This window comes from Chiloscyllium punctatum, chromosome 13 (genome assembly GCF_047496795.1).
Source record: "Chiloscyllium punctatum isolate Juve2018m chromosome 13, sChiPun1.3, whole genome shotgun sequence".
In the NCBI taxonomy this organism is placed as follows: Eukaryota; Metazoa; Chordata; class Chondrichthyes; order Orectolobiformes; family Hemiscylliidae; genus Chiloscyllium; species Chiloscyllium punctatum.
This window is the reverse complement of record NC_092751.1, coordinates 91,953,883-91,974,271: the sequence shown is the minus strand read 5'-3', so window position 1 is coordinate 91,974,271 and position 20,389 is coordinate 91,953,883. Positions and strand designations below refer to the sequence as shown.

The 20,389-nt window shown below is 52.2% G+C and overlaps 1 protein-coding gene across 1 annotated transcript in view; it reads right to left on the bottom strand.

Moving 5' to 3' along the window:
- fuom (fucose mutarotase) overlaps positions 1-20,389 on the bottom strand; it is a 138,306-nt gene that overhangs the window by 108,287 nt on the left and 9,630 nt on the right.

Genomic DNA, 20,389 nt, shown 5'->3' with positions numbered 1-20,389 from the left:
ACAGAGACCAGTCACCATATACTAGAGACTGTGACCTCTCACCGTGCACCAGAGACACTGACCTGTGACTGTGCACCGGAGACAGAGACCTGTCACCGTATACTAGAGACTGTGACCTCTCACCGTGCACTAGAGACATTGAACTGTCACCGTGCACCAGAGGCACTGACCTCTCACCGTGCACCAGAGACATTGAACTGTCACTGTGTACCAGAGATAGTGAACCTGTCACTGTGCATGAGAGACAGGGACCTATTACCATGCACCAGAGACAGGGACCTGTCAGCGTATAACAGAGACACTGAACTTCACCATGAACCAGAGACACTGACCTGTCACCATACACCAGAGACACTGACCTTCACCATGCAGCAGAGACACTGACCACTCACCATGTACTAGAGACACTGACCTCTCACCATGCACCAGAGACAGTGACCTGTCACCATGTACCAGAGACACTGACCTGTCACTGTGCACCAGAGATACTGACCTCTCACCGTGCACCAGAGACACTGACCTCTCACCGTGCACCAGAGATACTGACCTGTCTCTGTGTACCAGAGACACTGACCTGTCACCGTGCACCAGATACACTGACCTGTCACCATGCACCAGAGACACTGACCTGTCACCATGTACCAGAGACACTGACCTGTCACCGTACACCATAGACACTGACCTATCACCATGCACAAGAGACAGGGACGTGTCACTATGCACATGAGATAGGGACGTTTCACCGTGTACCAGAGACACTGACCTGTCACCACGTACCAGAGATAGTGACATGCCACCATACACATGAGACAGTGACCTGTCACTGTGTACAAGAGACACAGGCCTGTCACCATGCACCAGAGACACTGACCTGTCACGATGTACCAGAGACAGTGACCTGTCACCGTGTACAAGAGACACTGACTTGTCACGATGTACCAGAGACAGTGACCTGTCATCTAGCAACAGAGACACTGGCCGGTCACCATGCACCAGGGACATTGACCTGTCACTGTGTACCAGAGAAACTGACCTGTCACCGTGCACTAGAGGCACTGACCTGTCACCGTGCACTAGAGACACTGACCTGTCGTTGTACAGCACAGACAGGCATCTGTCACCGTGCACCAGAGACACTGACCTGTCAAAATGCACCAGAGACACTGACTTGTCACCGTGTACCTGAGCGACTGACCTCTCACCATGCACCAGAGACACTGACCTGTCACCGTGTACCAGAGACACTGCCCTGTCACCTTGCACTCGAGACACTGACCTGTCGCTGTACTTCACAGACAGGCATTTGTCACCGTGCACCAGAAACGCTGACCTGTCACTGTACAACACAGACCCTGACCTGTCACCGTGTACCAGAGACAGTGACCTGTCACCGTGCGCCAGAGACACTGAACTTCACCATGCACCAGAGACACTGACCTGTCACCGTGTACCAGAAACACTGAACTTCACCATGCACTAGAGACACTAACTTGTCACCGTGGACGGGAGACAGAGACCAGTCACCATATACTAGAGACTGTGACCTCTCACCGTGCACCAGAGACACTGACCTGTGACTGTGCACCAGAGACAGAGACCTGTCACCGTATACTAGAGACTGTGACCTCTCACCATGCACTAGAGACATTGAACTGTCACCGTGCACCAGAGGCACTGACCTCTCACCGTGCACCAGAGACATTGAACTGTCACTGTGTACCAGAGATAGTGAACCTGTCACTGTGCATGAGAGACAGGGACCTATTACCATGCACCAGAGACAGGGACCTGTCAGCGTATAACAGAGACACTGAACTTCACCATGAACCAGAGACACTGACCTGTCACCGTACACCAGAGACACTGACCTTCACCATGCAGCAGAGACACTGACCACTCACTATGTACTAGAGACACTGACCTCTCACCATGCACCAGAGACAGTGACCTGTCACCATGTACCAGAGACACTGACCTGTCTCTGTGCACCAGAGATACTGACCTCTCAACGTGCACCAGAGACACTGACCTCTCACCGTACACCAGGGGTACTGACCTCTCACCGTGCACAAGAGGCACTGACCTGTCACCGTACACCAGACACACTGACCTGTCACCGTGTACCAGAGACACTGTCCAGTCACCCTGCATCAGAGACACTGATCTGTCATCGTGTACCAGGGACGGGGTAAAAACAATGACTGCAGATGCTGGAAACCAAATTCTGGATTAGTGGTGCTGGAAGAGCACAGCAGTTCAGGCAGCATCCAAGTAGCTTCGAAATCGACGTTTCGGGCAAAAGCCCTTGCACCACAGACACTGACCTGTCACCTTGCATCAGAAACACTGCCCTGTCACCATGCATCAGAGACTGACCTATCACCGTGTACCAGAGACACTGCCCTGTCACCGTGCAATAGAGACACTGATCTGTCATCGTGTACCAGAGGCACTGACCTGTCACTTTGCACCAGAGATAGTGACCTGTCAACGTGTACCAGAGACACTGACCTGTCACCTTGCACCAGAGACAGTGACATGTCACCGTCCACTAGTGACACTAATCTGTCATCCTTTAACAGGGACACTGACCTGTCACAGTGCACCCGAGACACTGCCCTGTCACCATGTACGATAGACAGGGATCTGTCACCGTGCACCAGAGACACTGACCTGTCACCGTGCACTAGAGACACTGAACATCACCATGTATCAGAGACACTGACCTGTCACTGTGTACCAGAGGCACTGACCTGTCACCATGTACCAGAGACACTGACCTGTCACCGTGCACCAGAGACATTGACCTGTCACCATGTACCAGAGACACTGACCTGTCACCATGTACCAGAGACACTGACCTGTCACCATGCACCAGAGGCACTGACCTGTAACCATGCACAATAGACATTGACCTGTCACTGTGTACTAGAGGCACTGACCTGTCACCGTGCACCAGGGACACTGACCTTCACTATGCACCACAGACACTGACCTGTCACCGTGTACCAGAGACACTGACCTCTCACCGTGTACTTGAGACACTGACCTGTCACTGTGTACCAGAGACACAGACCTGTCACCATGTACCAGAGACACTGACCTGTCACCCTGCACCAGAGTCACTGACCTGTCCCCTTGGACCAGAGACACTGCCCTGTCACCGTGCAATAGAGACACTGATCTGTCATCGTGTACCAGAGGCACTGACCTGTCACTTTGCACCAGAGACACTGACCTGTCATCGTGTACCAGAGACACTGACCTGTCACCGTGCACCAGAGACACTGACATGTCACCGTCCACTAGTGACACTAATCTGTCATCCTTTAACAGGGACACTGACCTGTCACAGTGCACCCGAGACACTGCCCTGTCACCATGTACGATAGACAGGGATCTGTCACCGTGCACCAGAGACACTGACCTGTCACCGTGCACTAGAGACACTGAACATCACCATGTATCAGAGACACTGACCTGTCACTGTGTACCAGAGGCACTGACCTGTCACCATGTACCAGAGACACTGACCTGTCACCGTGCACCAGAGACATTGACCTGTCACCATGTACCAGAGACACTGACCTGTCACCATGTACCAGAGACACTGACCTGTCACCATGCACCAGAGGCACTGACCTGTAACCATGCACAATAGACATTGACCTGTCACTGTGTACTAGAGGCACTGACCTGTCACCGTGCACCAGGGACACTGACCTTCACTATGCACCACAGACACTGACCTGTCACCGTGTACCAGAGACACTGACCTCTCACCGTGTACTTGAGACACTGACCTGTCACTGTGTACCAGAGACACAGACCTGTCACCATGTACCAGAGACACTGACCTGTCACCCTGCACCAGAGTCACTGACCTGTCCCCTTGGACCAGAGACACTGCCCTGTCACTGTGTACCAGAGACACTGACCTGTCACCCTGCACCACAGACACTGACCTGTCACCGTTTACAAGAGACACTGACCTGTCACTGTATACCAGAGACACTGCCCTGTCATCGTGTACCAGAGACACTGACCTGTCATCGTGTACCAGAGATACTGACCTGTCACCCTGCACCACAGACACTGACCTGTCACCGTGCACCAGAGACACTGACCTGTCACCCTGCACCAGACACACTGACCTGTCACCATGCACCAGAGACACTGACCTGTCACCGTGCACTAGAGACACTGAATATCACCATGTATCAGAGACACTGACCTGTCACTGTGTACCAGAGACACTGACCTGTCACCGTGTACCAGAGACACTGACCTGTCACCGTGCACTAGAGACACTGAATATCACCATGTACCAGAGACACTGACCTGTCACCGTGTACCAGAGACACTGACCTGTCACCGTGTACCAGAGACACTGAATATCACCATGTATCAGAGACACTGACCTGTCACTGTGTACCAGAGACACTGACCTGTCACCGTGTACCAGAGACACTGACCTGTCACTGTGTACCAGGGACACTGCCCTGTCACCATGCACCAGAGACACTGTCCAGTCACCCTGCATCAGAGACACTGATCTGTCATCGTGTACCAGGGACGGGGCAAAAACAATGACTGCAGATGCTGGAAACCAAATTCTGGATTAGTGGTGCTGGAAGAGCACAGCAGTTCAGGCAGCATCCAAGTAGCTTCGAAATCGACGTTTCAGGCAAAAGCCCTTGCACCACAGACACTGACCTGTCACCTTGCATCAGAAACACTGCCCTGTCACCATGCATCAGAGACTGACCTATCACCGTGTACCAGAGACACTGCCCTGTCACCGTGCAATAGAGACACTGATCTGTCATCGTGTACCAGAGGCACTGACCTGTCACCTTGCACCAGAGATAGTGACCTGTCACTGTGCACAGGAGACACTGGTCTGTCACCATGCACCAGAGACAGTGAACTGTCACCGTGTACCAGAGACAGTGACATGTCACCGTCCACTAGTGACACTAATCTGTCATCCTTTAACAGGGACACTGACCTGTCACCATGCACCAGACACTGCCCTGTCACCTTGCAGCAGAGATAGTGACCTGTCACTGTGCACAGGAGACACTGACCTGTCACCATGCACCAGAGACACTGCCCTGTCACCATGCACCAGAGACACTGACCTGTCACCATGTACCAGAGACACTGCCCTGACACCCTGCACCAGACTCACTGACCTGTCCCCTTGGACCAGAGACACTGCCCTGTCAATGTGCACAGGAGACACTGACCTGTCACCATGCACCAGAGGCACTGACCTGTCACTGTGTACCAGAGGCACTGACCTGTAACCATGCACCACAGACACTGACCTGTCACTGTGTACCAGAGGCACTGACCTGTCACCGTGCACCAGGGACACTGACCTTCACTATGCACCACAGACACTGACCTGTCACCGTGTACCTGAGGCACTGACCTGTCACTGTGTACCAGAGACGCTGACCTGTCACCATGTACCAGAGACACTGACCTGTCACCCTGCACCAGAGTCACTGACCTGTCCCCTTGGACCAGAGACACTGCCCTGTCACTGTGTACCAGAGACACTGACCTGTCACTCTGCACCACAGACACTGACCTGTCACCGTTTACAAGAGACACTGACCTGTCACTGTGTACCAGAGACACTGCCCTATCATCGTGTACCAGAGATACTGACCTGTCACCGTGTACCAGACACACAGACGTGTCACCCTGCACCACCGACACTGACCTGTTACCATGTACCTGAGATACTGACCTGTCACCGTGCACCAGAGACACTGACCTGTCACCGTGCACTAGAGACACTGAACAACACCATGTATCAGAGACACTGACCTGTCACTGTGTACCAGAGACACTGACCTGTCACCGTGTACCAGAGACACTGACCTGTCACTGTGTACCAGGGACACTGCCCTGTCACCATGCACTAGAGGCACTGACCTGTCATCATACACCAGAGACACTGATCTGTCATCGTGTACCAGGGACACTGACCTGTCACCCTGCACCACAGACACTGGTCTGTCACCATGCACCAGAGACAGGGACCTTTCACCGTGTACCAGAGACACTGACCTGTCACCTTGCACCAGAGACAGTGACCTGTCACCATGTACCAGAGATACTGACCTGTCACCGTGTACCAGAGACACTGACCTGTCACCGTGCACCAGAGGCACTGCCCTGTCACCATGTACCAGAGACACTAACCTGTCACCATGCACCAGAGACAGTGCCCTGTCACCGTACACCAGGGACACTGACCTGTCACCCTGCACCACAGACACTGACCTATCACTGTGTACCAGAGACACTGACATGTCACCATGTACAAGAGACACTGACCTGTCACTGTGTACCAGAGGCACTGACCTGTCACCGTGCACTAGGGACACTGACCTTCACTATGCACCACAGACACTGACCTGTCACCGTGTACCTGAGGCACTGACCTGTCACTGTGTACCAGAGACACTGACCTGTCACCATGTACCAGAGACAGTGACCTGTCACCCTGCACCAGAGTCACTGACCTGTCCCCTAGGACCAGAGACACTGCCCTGTCACTGTGTACCAGAGACAATGATCTGTCACCCTGCACCACAGACACTGACCTGTCACCGTTTACAAGAGACACTGACCTGTCACTGTGTACCAGAGACACTGCCCTGTCACTGTGCACCAGAGACACTGCCCTGTCAACATGCACCAGAGACACTGACCTGTCACCGTACACCAGACACACTGACCTGTCACCATGCACCAGAGACACTGACCTGTCACTGTGTACCAGAGATACTGACCTGTCACCGTGTACCTGAGACACTGCCCTGTCACCGTTCACTAGAGACACTGACCTGTCACCATGTACCTGAGACACTGCCCTGTCACCATGCACCAGAGACACTGACCTGTCACCATGCACCAGAGACAGTGACCTGTCACCATGCATCAGGGACACTGACCTGTCACCATGTACCAGAGACAGTGACCTGTCACCATGCATCAGGGACACTGACCTGTCACCATGCACCAGAGACAGTGACCTGTCACCATGCACCAGGGACACTGACCTGTCACCATGTACCAGAGACAGTGACCTGTCACCGTGCATGATAGGCAGGGACACGTCACCGTGCATGAGAGACAGGGACCAATTACCACGCACCAGAGACACTGACCTTCAACATGCACCAGAGACACTGACCTATCCCCATCCATCAGAGATACTGGCCTGTCACCGTATAACAGAGACACTGACCTGTCACTGTGCAGCAGAGATGGAGACCTGTCACTGTATACCAGAGACAGTGACCGGTCATCGTGTACCAGGGACACTGACCAGTCACCATGTACCAGAGACACTGACCTGTCACCTTGCACCATAGACACTGGTCTGTCACCATGCACCAGAGACAGGGACCTGTCACCATTTACCAGAGACACTGCCCTGTAACCATGCAGCAGAGACACTGTCCTGTCAGCATATACCAGAGACACTGAACTTCACCATGAACCAGAGACACTGACTTGTCACCGTGCACGGGAGACAGAGACCTGTCACCGTATACTAGAGACTGTGAGCTCTCACCGTGCACTAGAGACATTGAACTGTCACTGTGCACCAGAGGCACTGACCTCTCACCGTGCACCAGAGACATTGAACTGTCACTGTGTACCAGAGGCACTCACCTGTCACTGTGTACCAGAGACACGACCTGTCATCATGCAGTAGAGACACTGGTCTGTCACATGCACCAGAGACACTGCCCTGTCACCGTGCACCAGATACACTGACCTGTCACCATGTACAAGAGACACAGATCTGTCACCATGTACCAGAGACAGTGACCTGTCACCGTGCATGATAGGCAGGGACACGTCACTGTGCATGAGAGACAGGGACCTATTACCATGCACCAGAGACACTGACCTTCAACATGCACCAGAGACACTGACCTGTCACCACGCACCAGAGACACTGAGCTTCAACATGCACCAGAGACACTGACCTATCCCCATCCATCAGAGATACTGGCCTGTCACCGTATAACAGAGACACTAACCTGTCACTGTGCAGCAGAGATGGAGACCTGTCACTGTATACCAGAGACAGTGACCGGTCATCGTGTACCAGGGACACTGACCAGTCACCATGTACCAGAGACAGGGACCTGTCACCATTTACCAGAGACACTGCCCTGTAACCATGCAGCAGAGACACTGTCCTGTCAGCATATACCAGAGACACTGAACTTCATCATGAACCAGAGACACTGACTTGTCACCGTGCACCGGAGACAGAGACCTGTCACCGTATACTAGAGACTGTGAGCTCTCACCGTGCACTAGAGACATTGAACTGTCACCGTGCACCAGAGGCACTCACCTGTCACTGTGTACCAGAGACACGACCTGTCACCATGCACTAGAGACACTGGTCTGTCACATGCACCAGAGACACTGCCCTGTCATCTTGTACCAGGGACACTGACCTGTCACCTTGCACCAGAGACACTGACCTGTCAGCGTGTACCAGAGACACTGCCCTGTCACCATACACCAGAGACACTGACCTTCACCATGCAGCAGAGACACTGACCACACACTGTGTACAAGAGACACTGACCTCGCACCGTGCTCCATAGACACTGACCTGTCACTGTATACCAGAGACACTGACCTTTCACTGTATATCAGAGACACTGACCTGTCACTGTGCGCCAGAGATACTGACCTCTCACCATGCACTAGAGACACTGACCTGTCACCATGTACCAGAGACACTGAACTGTCACCATTCACCAGATACATTGACCTGTCCCCGTGTACCAGAGAGTGACCTGTCACTGTGTACCAGAGACACTGATTTGTCACCATGCACCAGAGACACTGACCTGTCACCATGCACCACAGACACTGACCTGTCCCCGTGCACCAGAGACACTGACCTGTCACTGTACACCATAGACACTGATCTGTCACCATGTACCAGAGACACTGACCTGTCCCCATGTACCAGATACACTGACCGGTCCCGGTGTACCAGGGTCAGTGACCTGTCACCATACACCATAGACACTGACATGTCACCATGTACCAGAGACACAGCTCTGTTACCATGCACCAGAGACAGTGCCATATCACCATGTATCAGAGACACTAACCTGTAACCGTGCACCAGAGACAGTGACCTGTCACCATGCACTAGAGACACTGACCTGTCACCATGCACCAGAGACACTGACTTGTCACCATGCACTAGAGACACCGACCTGTCACCGTGCACCAGAAACACTGACCTGTCGTTGTACAACACAGACAGGCATCTGTCACCATGCACCGGAGACACTGACCTGTCAAAATGCACCAGAGACACTGACTTGTCACCGTGTACCTGATCCACTGACCTCTCACCATGCACCAGAGACAGTGACCTGTCACCGTGCACCAGAGACACTGCCCTGTCGCTGTACTTCACAGACAGGCATTTGTCACCGTGCACCAGAAACACTGACCTGTCACTGGACAACACAGACCCTGACCTGTCACCGTGTACCAGAGACAGTGACCTATAACCATGCACCAGAGACAGGGACCTGTCACCGTGTACCAGAAACAGTGACCTGTCACCGTGCGCCAAAGACACTGAACTTCACCATGCACCAGAGACACTGACCTGTTACCGTATACCAGAAACACTGAACTTCACCATGCACTAGAGACACTGACTTGTCACCGTGGACGGGAGACAGAGACCAGTCACCATATACTAGAGACTGTGACCTCTCACCGTGCACCAGAGACACTGACCTGTGACTGTGCACCGGAGACAGAGACCTGTCACCGTATACTAGAGACTGTGACCTCTCACCGTGCACTAGAGACATTGAACTGTCACCGTGCACCAGAGGCACTGACCTCTCACCGTGCACCAGAGACATTGAACTGTCACTGTGTACCAGAGATAGTGAACCTGTCACTGTGCATGAGAGACAGGGACCTATTACCATGCACCAGAGACAGGGACCTGTCAGCGTATAACAGAGACACTGAACTTCACCATGAACCAGAGACACTGACCTGTCACCATACACCAGAGACACTGACCTTCACCATGCAGCAGAGACACTGACCACTCACCATGTACTAGAGACACTGACCTCTCACCATGCACCAGAGACAGTGACCTGTCACCATGTACCAGAGACACTGACCTGTCACTGTGCACCAGAGATACTGACCTCTCACCGTGCACCAGAGACACTGACCTCTCACCGTGCACCAGAGATACTGACCTGTCTCTGTGTACCAGAGACACTGACCTGTCACCGTGCACCAGATACACTGACCTGTCACCATGCACCAGAGACACTGACCTGTCACCATGTACCAGAGACACTGACCTGTCACCGTACACCATAGACACTGACCTATCACCATGCACAAGAGACAGGGACGTGTCACTATGCACATGAGATAGGGACGTTTCACCGTGTACCAGAGACACTGACCTGTCACCACGTACCAGAGATAGTGACATGCCACCATACACATGAGACAGTGACCTGTCACTGTGTACAAGAGACACAGGCCTGTCACCATGCACCAGAGACACTGACCTGTCACGATGTACCAGAGACAGTGACCTGTCACCGTGTACAAGAGACACTGACTTGTCACGATGTACCAGAGACAGTGACCTGTCATCTAGCAACAGAGACACTGGCCGGTCACCATGCACCAGGGACATTGACCTGTCACTGTGTACCAGAGAAACTGACCTGTCACCGTGCACTAGAGGCACTGACCTGTCACCGTGCACTAGAGACACTGACCTGTCGTTGTACAGCACAGACAGGCATCTGTCACCGTGCACCAGAGACACTGACCTGTCAAAATGCACCAGAGACACTGACTTGTCACCGTGTACCTGAGCGACTGACCTCTCACCATGCACCAGAGACACTGACCTGTCACCGTGTACCAGAGACACTGCCCTGTCACCTTGCACTCGAGACACTGACCTGTCGCTGTACTTCACAGACAGGCATTTGTCACCGTGCACCAGAAACGCTGACCTGTCACTGTACAACACAGACCCTGACCTGTCACCGTGTACCAGAGACAGTGACCTGTCACCGTGCGCCAGAGACACTGAACTTCACCATGCACCAGAGACACTGACCTGTCACCGTGTACCAGAAACACTGAACTTCACCATGCACTAGAGACACTAACTTGTCACCGTGGACGGGAGACAGAGACCAGTCACCATATACTAGAGACTGTGACCTCTCACCGTGCACCAGAGACACTGACCTGTGACTGTGCACCAGAGACAGAGACCTGTCACCGTATACTAGAGACTGTGACCTCTCACCATGCACTAGAGACATTGAACTGTCACCGTGCACCAGAGGCACTGACCTCTCACCGTGCACCAGAGACATTGAACTGTCACTGTGTACCAGAGATAGTGAACCTGTCACTGTGCATGAGAGACAGGGACCTATTACCATGCACCAGAGACAGGGACCTGTCAGCGTATAACAGAGACACTGAACTTCACCATGAACCAGAGACACTGACCTGTCACCGTACACCAGAGACACTGACCTTCACCATGCAGCAGAGACACTGACCACTCACTATGTACTAGAGACACTGACCTCTCACCATGCACCAGAGACAGTGACCTGTCACCATGTACCAGAGACACTGACCTGTCTCTGTGCACCAGAGATACTGACCTCTCAACGTGCACCAGAGACACTGACCTCTCACCGTACACCAGGGGTACTGACCTCTCACCGTGCACAAGAGGCACTGACCTGTCACCGTACACCAGACACACTGACCTGTCACCGTGTACCAGAGACACTGTCCAGTCACCCTGCATCAGAGACACTGATCTGTCATCGTGTACCAGGGACGGGGTAAAAACAATGACTGCAGATGCTGGAAACCAAATTCTGGATTAGTGGTGCTGGAAGAGCACAGCAGTTCAGGCAGCATCCAAGTAGCTTCGAAATCGACGTTTCGGGCAAAAGCCCTTGCACCACAGACACTGACCTGTCACCTTGCATCAGAAACACTGCCCTGTCACCATGCATCAGAGACTGACCTATCACCGTGTACCAGAGACACTGCCCTGTCACCGTGCAATAGAGACACTGATCTGTCATCGTGTACCAGAGGCACTGACCTGTCACTTTGCACCAGAGATAGTGACCTGTCAACGTGTACCAGAGACACTGACCTGTCACCTTGCACCAGAGACAGTGACCTGTCACCATGTACCAGAGACACTGACCTGTCATCGTGTACCAGAGACACTGACCTGTCACCGTGCACCAGAGACACTGACATGTCACCGTCCACTAGTGACACTAATCTGTCATCCTTTAACAGGGACACTGACCTGTCACAGTGCACCCGAGACACTGCCCTGTCACCATGTACGATAGACAGGGATCTGTCACCGTGCACCAGAGACACTGACCTGTCACCGTGCACTAGAGACACTGAACATCACCATGTATCAGAGACACTGACCTGTCACTGTGTACCAGAGGCACTGACCTGTCACCATGTACCAGAGACACTGACCTGTCACCGTGTACCAGAGACATTGACCTGTCACCGTGTACCAGAGACACTGACCTGTCACCATGTACCAGAGACACTGACCTGTCACCATGCACCAGAGGCACTGACCTGTAACCATGCACAATAGACATTGACCTGTCACTGTGTACTAGAGGCACTGACCTGTCACCGTGCACCAGGGACACTGACCTTCACTATGCACCACAGACACTGACCTGTCACCGTGTACCAGAGACACTGACCTCTCACCGTGTACTTGAGACACTGACCTGTCACTGTGTACCAGAGACACAGACCTGTCACCATGTACCAGAGACACTGACCTGTCACCCTGCACCAGAGTCACTGACCTGTCCCCTTGGACCAGAGACACTGCCCTGTCACTGTGTACCAGAGACACTGACCTGTCACCCTGCACCACAGACACTGACCTGTCACCGTTTACAAGAGACACTGACCTGTCACTGTATACCAGAGACACTGCCCTGTCATCGTGTACCAGAGACACTGACCTGTCATCGTGTACCAGAGATACTGACCTGTCACCCTGCACCACAGACACTGACCTGTCACCGTGCACCAGAGACACTGACCTGTCACCCTGCACCAGACACACTGACCTGTCACCATGCACCAGAGACACTGACCTGTCACCGTGCACTAGAGACACTGAATATCACCATGTATCAGAGACACTGACCTGTCACTGTGTACCAGAGACACTGACCTGTCACCGTGTACCAGAGACACTGACCTGTCACCGTGCACTAGAGACACTGAATATCACCATGTACCAGAGACACTGACCTGTCACCGTGTACCAGAGACACTGACCTGTCACCGTGTACCAGAGACACTGAATATCACCATGTATCAGAGACACTGACCTGTCACTGTGTACCAGAGACACTGACCTGTCACCGTGTACCAGAGACACTGACCTGTCACTGTGTACCAGGGACACTGCCCTGTCACCATGCACCAGAGACACTGTCCAGTCACCCTGCATCAGAGACACTGATCTGTCATCGTGTACCAGGGACGGGGCAAAAACAATGACTGCAGATGCTGGAAACCAAATTCTGGATTAGTGGTGCTGGAAGAGCACAGCAGTTCAGGCAGCATCCAAGTAGCTTCGAAATCGACGTTTCAGGCAAAAGCCCTTGCACCACAGACACTGACCTGTCACCTTGCATCAGAAACACTGCCCTGTCACCATGCATCAGAGACTGACCTATCACCGTGTACCAGAGACACTGCCCTGTCACCGTGCAATAGAGACACTGATCTGTCATCGTGTACCAGAGGCACTGACCTGTCACCTTGCACCAGAGATAGTGACCTGTCACTGTGCACAGGAGACACTGGTCTGTCACCATGCACCAGAGACAGTGAACTGTCACCGTGTACCAGAGACAGTGACATGTCACCGTCCACTAGTGACACTAATCTGTCATCCTTTAACAGGGACACTGACCTGTCACCATGCACCAGACACTGCCCTGTCACCTTGCAGCAGAGATAGTGACCTGTCACTGTGCACAGGAGACACTGACCTGTCACCATGCACCAGAGACACTGCCCTGTCACCATGCACCAGAGACACTGACCTGTCACCATGTACCAGAGACACTGCCCTGACACCCTGCACCAGACTCACTGACCTGTCCCCTTGGACCAGAGACACTGCCCTGTCAATGTGCACAGGAGACACTGACCTGTCACCATGCACCAGAGGCACTGACCTGTCACTGTGTACCAGAGGCACTGACCTGTAACCATGCACCACAGACACTGACCTGTCACTGTGTACCAGAGGCACTGACCTGTCACCGTGCACCAGGGACACTGACCTTCACTATGCACCACAGACACTGACCTGTCACCGTGTACCTGAGGCACTGACCTGTCACTGTGTACCAGAGACGCTGACCTGTCACCATGTACCAGAGACACTGACCTGTCACCCTGCACCAGAGTCACTGACCTGTCCCCTTGGACCAGAGACACTGCCCTGTCACTGTGTACCAGAGACACTGACCTGTCACTCTGCACCACAGACACTGACCTGTCACCGTTTACAAGAGACACTGACCTGTCACTGTGTACCAGAGACACTGCCCTATCATCGTGTACCAGAGATACTGACCTGTCACCGTGTACCAGACACACAGACGTGTCACCCTGCACCACCGACACTGACCTGTTACCATGTACCTGAGATACTGACCTGTCACCGTGCACCAGAGACACTGACCTGTCACCGTGCACTAGAGACACTGAACAACACCATGTATCAGAGACACTGACCTGTCACTGTGTACCAGAGACACTGACCTGTCACCGTGTACCAGAGACACTGACCTGTCACTGTGTACCAGGGACACTGCCCTGTCACCATGCACTAGAGGCACTGACCTGTCATCATACACCAGAGACACTGATCTGTCATCGTGTACCAGGGACACTGACCTGTCACCCTGCACCACAGACACTGGTCTGTCACCATGCACCAGAGACAGGGACCTTTCACCGTGTACCAGAGACACTGACCTGTCACCTTGCACCAGAGACAGTGACCTGTCACCATGTACCAGAGATACTGACCTGTCACCGTGTACCAGAGACACTGACCTGTCACCGTGCACCAGAGGCACTGCCCTGTCACCATGTACCAGAGACACTAACCTGTCACCATGCACCAGAGACAGTGCCCTGTCACCGTACACCAGGGACACTGACCTGTCACCCTGCACCACAGACACTGACCTATCACTGTGTACCAGAGACACTGACATGTCACCATGTACAAGAGACACTGACCTGTCACTGTGTACCAGAGGCACTGACCTGTCACCGTGCACTAGGGACACTGACCTTCACTATGCACCACAGACACTGACCTGTCACCGTGTACCTGAGGCACTGACCTGTCACTGTGTACCAGAGACACTGACCTGTCACCATGTACCAGAGACAGTGACCTGTCACCCTGCACCAGAGTCACTGGCCTGTCCCCTAGGACCAGAGACACTGCCCTGTCACTGTGTACCAGAGACAATGATCTGTCACCCTGCACCACAGACACTGACCTGTCACCGTTTACAAGAGACACTGACCTGTCACTGTGTACCAGAGACACTGCCCTGTCACTGTGCACCAGAGACACTGCCCTGTCAACATGCACCAGAGACACTGACCTGTCACCGTACACCAGACACACTGACCTGTCACCATGCACCAGAGACACTGACCTGTCACTGTGTACCAGAGATACTGACCTGTCACCGTGTACCTGAGACACTGCCCTGTCACCGTTCACTAGAGACACTGACCTGTCACCATGTACCTGAGACACTGCCCTGTCACCATGCACCAGAGACACTGACCTGTCACCATACACCAGACACACTGACCTGTCACCATGCACCAGAGACACTGACCTGTCACCGTGTACCAGAGACACTGACCTGTCACCATGTACCAGAGACAGGGACCTGTCACCGTGCACTAAGGACACTGCCCTGTCACCTTGCACCAGAGACACTGTCCTGTCACCCTGCACCAGAGACATTGATCTGTCATCGTGTTCCAGAGACACTGACCTGTCACCTTGCATCAGAAACACTGCCCTGTCACTTTGCATCAGAGACAGTGACCTGTCACCGTGTACCAGAGACACTGCCCTGTCACCGTGCAATAGAGACACTGACCTGTCACCTTGCACCAGAGATAGTGACCTGTCACCTCGCACCAGAAACACTGGTCTGTCACCATGCACCAGAGGCACTGCCCTGTCATCGTGTACCAGAGACACTGACCTGTCACCATGCACCAGAGACACTGACCTATTGCCGTGTACCAGAGACAGGGACCTGTCACCATACACCAGGGACACTGCACTGTCACTATGTACCAGAGACAGTGACCTGTCACCATGCATCAGAGACACTGCCCAGTCACCCTGCATCAGAGACAGTGAACTGTCACTGTCCACTAGAGACACTAATCTGTCATCCTGTACCAGGGACACTGACCTGTCACTGTGTACCAGAGACAGTGAACCTGTCACCCTGCACCACAGACACTTACCTGTCACCGTGTACAAGAGACACTGACCTGTCACTGTGTACCAGAGACACTGCCCTTTAACCGTGCATCACAGACACTGACCTGTAACCATGCACCACAGACACTGACCTGTCACCATGTACCAGAGGCAGTGACCTGTCACCATGTGCCAGAGGCAGTGACCTGTCACCGTGTGCCAGAGGCAGTGACCTGTCACCGTGTACCAGAGTCACTGACCTGTCACCGTGCACCAGAGTCACTGACCTGTCACCGTGATCCAGAGACAGTGATCTGTCGCGAGGCTAATGATTGGTTCAGTCACATGAAAATCTTCAATTTCATCAGCTTCTTACTGGAGTCGATTTCCTGACTTGGGAAAAGTCTGACTTCTGTTCCTCACCCCCATGGAGGTTATTCAATCCTTGATATCCCCCAGAGTAGGAAAAGAAGCTCTATTCCAGATCGGTGCTGTCATGCTGCTAAACCGTCTGCTGAAATCCTGAGCTGCTGCTGAGTAAGAATTATTTTTTGTTTGTAAAACAACATCGGTGTGAGTCGGTGAACACAGTGCCAGGAAGCTCCAAATCCCCCGGGCTCACTTTCACAACAGAGATCTCAATCCCACTGGATGGATTTACTGACTTGGTGCATCATTTATTCCCTCGAGGCAAATGCCCCAACCCTTCACATTGGCTTCCCATAATTATAACCAACATTCAAACTGTTAGCAAAGGCCCTTTCTTTAATTCATTCAATGCAAAGTGACTGCCATGAGAAGTATTTGTTGACCATCCAGGATTGACACTGATTGAGTCTTGTTCGGCCATTCCCAAGAACATTCAACCACTCTGCCAAGGGTCTGGAGTCACAGATGTGTCAGACCAGGTTAGAATGGCAGATTTCCTTCTCAGAAGGACATCAGTGAATGGCGTGGGGGGGAGCGGGGGGAGGTCAGGGTGTACACAATTGACACTGATCAGCTGGCCCCATTAGACTAGCTTTTCGTTCAAAACTTTTTCGAGTTTAAACGCCACTGTCGGTTTTAAACCCGTGTCCCCAGGAGATTAGCCCGAGGGTCTGGGTTGCTGGGTCAGTGGTAAGACTATGATACCACCACCTACCGCGGTGGATCTGTGGGATTGAGGCAAACACCAACTCAATTCCCCAACCCCAACCCCTCAACCTGACCCCCACCACCCTCCTCAATCCCAAACCAATCCCCACACCCATCTTTCAGAAGAAGTAAATCCCTTTGTCTCCAACAATCCTCGACCTTCCAATCTCTGGCTCTGATCTCATCATTTTCTCTGTAATTTTGCCCTGGCCTTCTCCATCAAAAATCTCAATCTGATGGTCATCATTACTGAAAAGTGCTGTGTCACTTCCAATTGCTTACCACCCACGTTAACCTCTTGTCTACCTTAACAGTGCTAATTTTCTTTTATCTTCTCTCAACACTCTGCCTTTAACTTACTGACCCTATACCTGGTTACATTAGTCTGGCCTCACTGTCCTACTGGTCTTGATGATACACCTGCTCCCCCCCAATATTATCCACTTATCCTCAGTAACTCCCTCACATTCATCTGTGGGATCCCATACGTAGAAACAAAGAACATAGGGCAGGAGTAGGCCATTCAGCCCTTCAGACCTGCACCATCATTCAATATGATCATGCGTTCTCAGTATCCCATTCCCACTTTCTCTGTTTATCCCTTAATTCCTTTTGCCACAAGGGCTACGTCAAGCTCCCTCTTGAATATAGGCAAAAGTGAGGACTGCAGATGCTGGAGATCAAAGTCGAGAGTGTGGTGCTGGAAAAGCACAGCATCCAAGGAGCAGGAGAATCAACGTTTTGGGCATAAGCCCTTCATCAGAAATGAACTGGTCCTGAAGAAGAGGTTCACAATCCTGAGTGAAGGAATTCTTCCTCATCACAGTCTTCAATGGCTTACCCCTCATTCTTAGACTGTGACCCCTAGTTCTGGACTTCCCCAACATCGGAAACATTCTTCCTGCATCTAGCCTGTCCAGTCACATCAGGATTTTATATATATATATATCTATGAGGTCGCTCCTCATTCTTCTAAACTGCAACGAGTACATGCCCAGTTGGCCCAGTCTTTCCTCATATCCTCTCTACATAATACAATAACTTTTAGCTTCAACTTACTGGTCCACACAATTGCTATTCTAGCTGGTTCCCATCTTTCATGGAGAGGAGGTAGAAATTACTTAATTCCATTAGCTATCCTAGAAATTGGAATCTTGTGAGGTACATAGTGTCATAGGGCTGTACAACACCCTTCAGTCCAACCTGTCCATGCCGACCAGATATCCCAACCCAATCTAGTCCCACCTGCCAGCACCCGGCCCATATCCCACCAAACCCTTCCTATTCATATCCAACTGCCTTTTAAAAGTTGCAATTGTACCAGCCTCCACCACTTCCTCTGGCAGCTTATTCCATATACGTACCACGCCCTGCGTGGAAAAGTTGCCCCTTAGGTTTCTTTTATAAGACCATAAGACCATAAGACATAGGAGTGGAAGTAAGGCCATTTGGCCCATCGAGTCCACTCCACCATTCAATCATGGCTGCTGGACACTTCAACTCCACTTACCCGCATTCTCCCCGTAGCCCTTAATTCCCCGAGACAACAAGAATCTATCAATCTCTGCCTTGAAGACATTTAGCATCCCGGCCTCCACTGCACTCTGCGGCAATGAATTCCACAGGCCCACTACTCTCTCGCTGAAGAAATGTCTCCGCATTTCTGTTCTGAATTTACCCCCTCTAATTCTAAGGCTGTGTCCACGGGTCCTAGTCTCCTCACCTAACGGAAACAATTTCCTAGCATCCACCCTTTCCAAGCCATGTATTATCTTGTACGTCTCTATTAAGTCTCCCCTTAATCTTCTAAACTCCAATGAATACAATCCCAAGATCCTCAGCCGTTCCTCATATGTTAGACCTACCATTCCAGGGATCATACGTGTGAATCTCCGCTGGACACGTTCCAGTGCCAGTATGTCCTTCCTGAGGTGTGGGGACCAAAACTGGACACAGTACTCCAAATGGGGCCTAACCAGAGCTTTATAAAGTCTCAGTAGCACAATGGTGTTTTTATATTCCAACCCTCTTGAGATAAGTGACAACATTGCATTCGCTTTCTTAATCACGGACTCAACCTGCATGTTGACTTTTAGATAATCCTCGACTAGCACTCCCAGATCCCTTTGTACTTTGGCTTTACGAATTTTCTCACCGTTTAGAAAGTAATCTGTGCTTTTATTCTTTTTGCCAAAGTGCAAGACCTCGCATTTGTTCACGTTGAATTCCATCAGCCATTTCCTGGACCACTCTCCCAAACTGTCTAGATCCTTCTGCAGCCTCCCCACTTCCTCAGTTCGACCTGCCTGTCCACCTATCTTCGTATCATCTGCAAACTTCGCTAGAATGCCCCCAGTCCCTTCATCCAGATCATTAATATATAATGTGAACAGCTGTGGCCCCAACACTGAACCCTGTGGGACACTGCCTGTCACCGGCTGCCATTCCGAAAAAGAACCTTTTATCCCAACTCTCTGCCTTCTGTCAGACAGCCAATCTTCAATCCATCTTTCCCCTCCCTCCCAAAACTATGCCCTCGAGTTCTGGACTCCCCCACGCCAGGGAAAAGACTTTGCCTAT